A 7,637-nucleotide genomic window follows, 5' to 3' on the forward strand; every position below is an offset into this window, starting at 1 on the left:
AATTCATAAATGTGCCAAGTTCTATATTCGACAAAGTAAAAAAAAATTGGGCTCATAAATTGTTTAGCTTGATTTACAACTATTAGTGTGTGGTGATTTGATTCAGAACTTGGGTTGCTGTAAATGCTTATGTTAAATAAACTCGTCAAAATCCTGGTCAGGTCATCGCATTGGTCAGTAAGTGTTCCATGGTAGCCTTTGTCAATACTACAGATTACATTAAAGAGGCAAATAAACCCTCTGGCTTGGACACCACCTCACACAAGCCCATATCCAGGCATAGAATTCCAGAGAGAAATTGTCTTATTAAGAATAATGGCCCCTATGTAGGACTGTCCACCACAGATATTTCCATTCTCATCCACATACTCCTCACTTTTATATCCTACCCAAAAAACCAAAAACCAGCATTGCAGGTTTATCAATTGTATCTTCCTGCAACTCGCCAATGGAAAGAATCTCCACCTTTTGTCAGCCACTACTTCAAACAACTGGTCCATCCTCTACCATCTATTTTAAGACATATTATTTCTTCGACCATCCCCACTCAATCTCACTCCCTCAGGATGGCCATTATCATGGCTTCAATGGAGGTCACATCCCTTTACGCCTTAGTCCCTCACTCTCTCTCATCTCTCCCCCACTATCTATCCAAACACCCTGCTCCACATAATCCCAAAACTTAAGTCTCTTCTGAATTTCTTCCACCTTATCCCAACCCGCAATTCCTTCTCCTTCCATAATAAGATTAGAATACATAATATATTCCTTCTCTGGTCACATTGCGTTGATTTCTTTAAAACATTTATTTGTTCCCTCAAAGTGTTCATTTTCCTTCATCTCCGCTATCTCGTCCTCAGCAATCACTTTCCTTGACCTTAATTTATCTATCTCTATCATATTAAAAATTCCGTACCTCTTTCCATTGAAAACCCACTAACAAACAACAGTACTACCACTAGACTAGTGGTCACCCAATGCACATTGAACGATCTATGCCATGCTCACTCTCCATCTATGGGTGGTAGTAGTAGTTTTTATGGGAGGCCACTGACAGCTAAGGTCATTTGCATCATTAGGGATGGATAGGAAAGGATGGAGGGTGGGGAGAAACCCAGTGGCGGCATTAGCCTACTCTTGTCGAAAGGTACCAAGGGGTGCACAGTTTAATGTCCCATCCAACAGATGTCGTACTCACTCAAAGTGCTCTCCACATAGCACCTTAAGCAGGGATTGAAATACCACTGAAAAATATTTGTTGTCTCCAGGATTTGAACACGGGCCCTCTCGGCAGGAAGCGTGTACATTAGCCACTGTACCATCCTGATCCCCTCCATCTACGGTTGCCAAATCTGCAACAGTCTGAACTCCCTTTATAAATTTCTTACCAATTAATGGAACACACTCCTTATAATAGGATACCGTGAGTCCTCAATAAAAAATCTTACAAACGTTCATGTGTTCGTACCTTCCCCAGACATTAACTCAAACACCTCATCCATCTGCACAACATGCATACTAGAATTGTCCCTTAATTATATCCTTGAAAGATCTTGTCCCCATTTTGGCTAACCACCAAGCAAAGGCAAACATACTACCCAAATGTCACTCTGTCCCTTTTAAATGACCAACCAATTTATAGAAATCCACTGAACCCATATCTATATCCTCCAGTATCCGCAAATCCACAAGGATGCCTTGCAATTTACCCTACTTTAAAATATGTACCATCTTCATCACTCGTCATTTCCCTTCACAACTGACCAATTCTCTCTCACACCACACTATTTCCTCATGCACATCCTTTTATATAATTTACCAGCTGAACTACAAGCTCTTGCAACCCTTCTTCCACATCACCCTCTCTACCTAATCCAAATATGCCTTGAACCACAATGTTTCCTTTAAAGACTGTTTCATTGTGTCAATTATTTCCCCCCTGGCCGTCCATTAACACCAGTTAACCTCAAAACCCTCAAGGCAGTATGCATTTGGCTCCTAGGGACATGCTTAGACCTGGTCCTGAACTTTCCATACTAGGGAATACCCTTCCTATCCTGTTGATCCCCACTCCTGCCATTTGCCCTCAAAAACATCCCTTCTCCCTCTCCCATTCTCCTGCCCATCACCTATGCTCTGTTTTCTTCCTTCCATTGAAAAAGGTGGTTGTGTCACCAAAATATTAAAAAAACAACATTGTGAGTCCTTTTTTGTTTAATGCCATCTGTTTGCTTGTGACTATGTTTATATTCACTATTGTGAACTTTTTTGTGAATATACAGAGAAAAAATATTGTATATGTATATATACTTATTTGTCATTTATCACAGCTGAGGTCAAGGGAGATGGTTATTTGTAAGCTGAAAAGATGATTCTTTTACTTCCAAATTCATCCTTTTTCTGAGCATCATCCTTTAGTTATCATGTGACATTTCTGTTGTATTGACTTTTGCTTATTTTATTTAGATAAGTATGTATTGAGGCTACAATCATTTTGTAGCATAATCTGTTCCATCACCTTTCTCATCAAGCGAAACACTTATTTAGTGAAACAACATTTTGCAAATAAATTAATGTAAAATACGATAATGCTGTCCCTGCCAAAAAGATTAAGTTCAGTCCAGTTGATAGCTGATGGCCCCAACCTGGTCATGAGGAAGCATGAATGGGGGAAATTTGGCTAGAGAAGTGAGAGAAGGGGTTGGAGAAAGGCCTTGGGCAGCCACTTAACAGTGCAGCTAATGGTAGCGGAAAGATTTGTGAACAGCTTTGAGGACATCGCTAAAAGTCCACTTGAGTATTACTCTCAGCCAACAGATTTTTGCAATTGAACAATTTTACACCCTACATTAACACTATTCTCTTGATACTTTAAAAACTGTAGGAAATTAAGAATTTCAATTCTTTAGTTCTTCTTTTTTCTTACTTACCATCTCTCACTCAGGACACAACAAATACTCTCAAAAAACAATATCAAAGCCGCTTTTTACAATTCACGTACTTTAAAAAACTTAATAGGTTCCACTAAAGACAAAATTAACGTCATGCAACGCAGCGGAGTTTATAGACTCAATTGTACAGACTGCAACGCCATCTACATCGGACAGACTGGGAGGACTTTCGACATTAGGATTAAGGAACACCGTTCATGCTTCAGGAAGAAAGACAACAGATCACAATTCGCCAAACACCTCTTAGACTACAATCATTCCAGCAATTTCACAGCAGACATTTTACACACAGAAACGAAAGGTCGGCGGCTGAACGCTCTGGAGGAGTTGGAAATTTGGGAATCCCTTCAGTCCGGTAATCTTGAGGTGGTCAACGATATCCTTTACCTCTCGCGTTCCCCTCTCCTTAATTTCTTGAATACTTCCCCACACCATCCCCTCCCCCACCAAGGCAGTGACAGTCACCGACCCTCCGTTAATGAGGGTCAACCGTTGTAAACAACCACCCCCCTTTGTACCGTCTGCATCCATTAGTTCCCCCTCACTTTCCCTTCACCCACCAATGATTGCTACCACTCCTCTCCCTGACTTCCCCTACCTGGCTCCTGGCTATATAAGTTGAATAATTTTGTTGTATTGTACCTGAAGATGATGCGCAGCATCGAAACCATGGTCGTGTTACATTAAATAAGTGTGTGGAAGTGCAAAGTTGTTTTTTCTCTTTCTTTCACCCTCACCATGAAAGAATTCCACAAAGTTAAGCCTGAAACTGTTAGCTTTAAAGAATTGAATTTAGAACTAACAAACGGAAAGAACCTAAGAATATTATGCTAAGAATACACTAATGATAAACTATCTAAAAACCAAAATAAACCTCCAGGAAAAATATCTAAAAACAAAACTAGCCAACTAATATGTAAAACTAAAGATAAAGGTTGAAAATACAGCGAGATTGGCAACAAGTGCACACGGTCACAGTGAGGACTCGAGAGAGAATGAAACTTTGTACCATTCTTGTAAAGGGGTAAGCTCCAGGCCCAAAACTTGTTTCTACGCATGGGCCACCAGCTTTCAACCGACCTATACATGGTTTATTCAAAGGAAATGATGTATACATTGTTTAGGATCGGGGATTTCGTTCACCTTTTCTTCTATCTAGAAATGAAGTAACCTGGAATGCCAACTCGATTTGTAAAAGCACAAAAGAATTGAACGAGATTAGTATTTATAAAAAACCATAAACACAGTAATCAACCTGAAGGTTGGTTTGGTAGGTGATGGTAGGGTTCACCTAGTACTAAGCGCGACAGCGTGTGAAATTCAAACTTCCGGGTAAGGGGGCCAGTTCCTTTTCCTGTGTCGGTTTTGGGTTCCCAGGAAGATCTGGTAGCCGAAAAATCACATATCTTGGGTGGAGTTGCATGTCCCAGAGTGCCTTGTCCGGAAATCGAACCCGGCCCCTCCGGTCAGAAGTCCAACGCTCTACCCCTGCTACCGTGACCCACACATAAGTGTTTACATATGTGCCTAATTCCTTTTTACTAGAAAGCTGTATAGAGACATTTGTTTTTGCCTATGCTTCAAAATTTGATAAAAATGTGACTCGGAATGGATCTTTAAATAAATTTATGGTGTGCGTTGCCACTTCCTTATTAGGATGATGCCTCATATGCATGGTATGATGCAAAAGTATCCTGTGACCTCCATATCTCATTTAGCAAGCTGTTTTTGACGTAATTCTTCTAATTAATTTTTTTATTTAATTATGTACCGTGTTAATGTTATTATGATCCCTTATCATTTGTGTAAAAAATAGCATCTTAAATCTATCTATTCCATACTTAATCTCTCTAATTTTATCAGCATGATCTCTCCTACCATATGGGATGGGAGTAATAATACATTTTCGATATCAAAGAGACCTCCTTCCAATTTATGCAAGAGCTTTAATCTGTAATGTAACCTTTGCTCCATTAATAATTCCCAGCCTAGCTGCTTCAATATTTTGGATATGTGACTGAGTTTATCATAACAACGTTTTTTACAAATCTAGCTCTTCGACGCTGCACGCAATCCAATTCGGCAATTAATCTAACTTCTTGAGGATCCCGTATACTTTTAGCATATTCTAAATGAGGCCTAACCAGTGACAGATAACATTTCTCTTTGACCTTTTCATCACATTTACCCAATACTCTTCTGATAAATTCTGATTTTTTGTTAGCTTGTCCACATATTCTCCATATGTGTTTCACCCAGGAGAGATCTGAATTCAGTTCAGACCAAAATTCTTTTTGATTCTCCTCAAATTTTCCGCTAACTTTTTCCATTTGAATTCGCCTATTGCTTTCAGAAAACCATCCTTGGCATTCGCCCTAGATATCTTGTAATGATAAGTGATATCATTCCTTTTGTCACTAGAGATATCATCCCTAATATTTTTCATTTTGGCCTTTGCCATAGCCTTTGATGTCGCCATGGCTTTCTAACATCTAGGTTCTGTGTTATCTTTTATAAATTTACTGGGAATGAACTTGTTCACTGCTTTAGTGTGTGATCTCTAGGAAGTGATTCCATGTATCCTCAGTATTTCGGTGATTACTGTGCAAAATAGCAGCGTGAGACGGCCTTTCATTGCCTTGTGGTTGGGCAGTGCATTCTCTTCTGCTTGTATATGCACAGATATAGGTTTGCTTCGGCATCCACCCCGAAGAGAACTGTCTCATCAGAATTAAAAACATGTTGTGGCAGGTAACCCTTAGAACCTACAATCTTTTTGAAGTCGCTGATGAAGTTCTCTGCTGCCTTTGAATCGAAGCTTGCCGCTTCACCATGCCTCAGAACGCTGTGAATTGCATGGCAGGTCTTCTCGTTAACTCTTCGAATCACGCTGGGCTCCCCTTAAATACTAGTTTGGCCGTTGATGATCCTGACATCTAAACGAGGTTGGCAAAATTACTTTCCCCTTCTCAGAAATTATATTCTCATTAATGTTGTCTTAATGTTATCACTTTTCAATTATGCATATGAGAAGAAAGTTTTCAATATCGTTGACACTGCATTACCATAGCGTAGATACTCTTGTCTCTCTATTTGAAGCATCTATTTCTGTAATATTTTCCCTGCTCTTAAAGAAAAGACCAATTGTTGATTTTTGTACTAGAGCAGCTGAGCTCACACCTTGTTCTCGATTTTCTATGATTTTATTTTTCATTTCCACTGTAATTTTTTAAAAATTCTCTTACAGATTTCTTGTCACAGATTTTTCTTTGGGTCAGTTTTAAAACTATTTACGGAATATTATTAAACTTTACGCACAAAATCTGTTTGAACACAAGTTTGGAAAAATATGTGATCAATAGCAATGCTAAGATGGTAGTGAAACAAGTGCTAGAGACAAACTGCAGTGGCAGGCTCACAAAGAATCTGGGAATCACTCGTCGTCACTCATCATACGAAAATTTGCTCACTAAGCAAGTCGTTTACGAGACCAATATTTATGCTCCTTTTGCAAATTACTCGATATGAGAGGTTCTCATTAAGCAAAGTTTCACTGGACTTTGTTGTTCTTAATTATTAAAATAATCATCACGTATGTTAAATGAATTAAAGGTGTATCATATTTGTGGTACATCTCAACTCAGGAAGCCAATGTGATAGAGTGGTTAAGTTGCCCATTCCTTAAGCTTTCATTAATCTTCCATGACACCATTGCTCTTTTTTCTCCTGAGATCTGCGTGTATGAATCTAGCTGGAAACTATATTTGGTATGGGCCGGAACCTGTACTTCCTTTAGCATAATAATTCAGTTACCTGAGCATGAACATTTAATGCGTAGTTCAAAGTTAATCGCTTACATCTTTTCGAGTTCGAGTTTTTTTATGATGAATACTTGTATATGCTTTATTAAAGAAATTCTACTTAACAGTAGAGGTGGTGGTGCTGCATAAAAATATTTTGCTCCCAGAGACGGGAACAAAAATTTTTCATAATAATGTGCATAGATTAAGATTAATTGTTATAATGATGATAAATTCTGAATCTATAGCCTCATCATCCTTCATTATTTGTTATTATGTTTTCTTAATAACTTTCAATGAGTGATCTTTAGTTTCATGGGTACGTCAATGTGTCTATGAGTGCTTTGTTTCCCAAACCCTATGCCGTGGCCCATGTGATTTTGAAGTTCATGAGAGTTGGAGAAAGATCTCAGGGCCTTCAACTTGTGCTGGTGCCAACCCTTTGTTATCAGGTTGTGAGCCAGGATTGAAAATGTAAAGGAAATGCTTTATTAATCAGTATCTATCTATTTTAAAAGTTGGACTGGAAATTGGGAAACAAAGTAGACCTAAATCTACATTCCTGCTCTTTCTTGAATGTCAACATGAATTAATTATTTTGGGATCAATATGACAGTTTAAGATTGTGTCAATTTAATGATTTCCTCTGTAACAATGTGCACTGATTTGCAATGAGCTTCCTTATTTCTTTATGTATTTTATAATTCAATGGATTCAGCAACATATGTTTTATGCTATTATACTTCCTATAAAGTTTACTTCCTTACCTTTCATTGTATGCTAGATTGAAAGTAAGCCAGCAACGCTTACTGATGACAGTTATTACTAATATAATGAGAAAAGGGGTTTATGAAAATTTTGAGGGGCAAAGTTTCTGGAATATTTT

The sequence above is a fragment of the Hetaerina americana genome, unplaced genomic scaffold (assembly GCF_022747635.1).
Source record: "Hetaerina americana unplaced genomic scaffold, ioHetAmer1.1.p SCAF_4, whole genome shotgun sequence".
Taxonomy (NCBI): domain Eukaryota; kingdom Metazoa; phylum Arthropoda; class Insecta; order Odonata; family Calopterygidae; genus Hetaerina; species Hetaerina americana.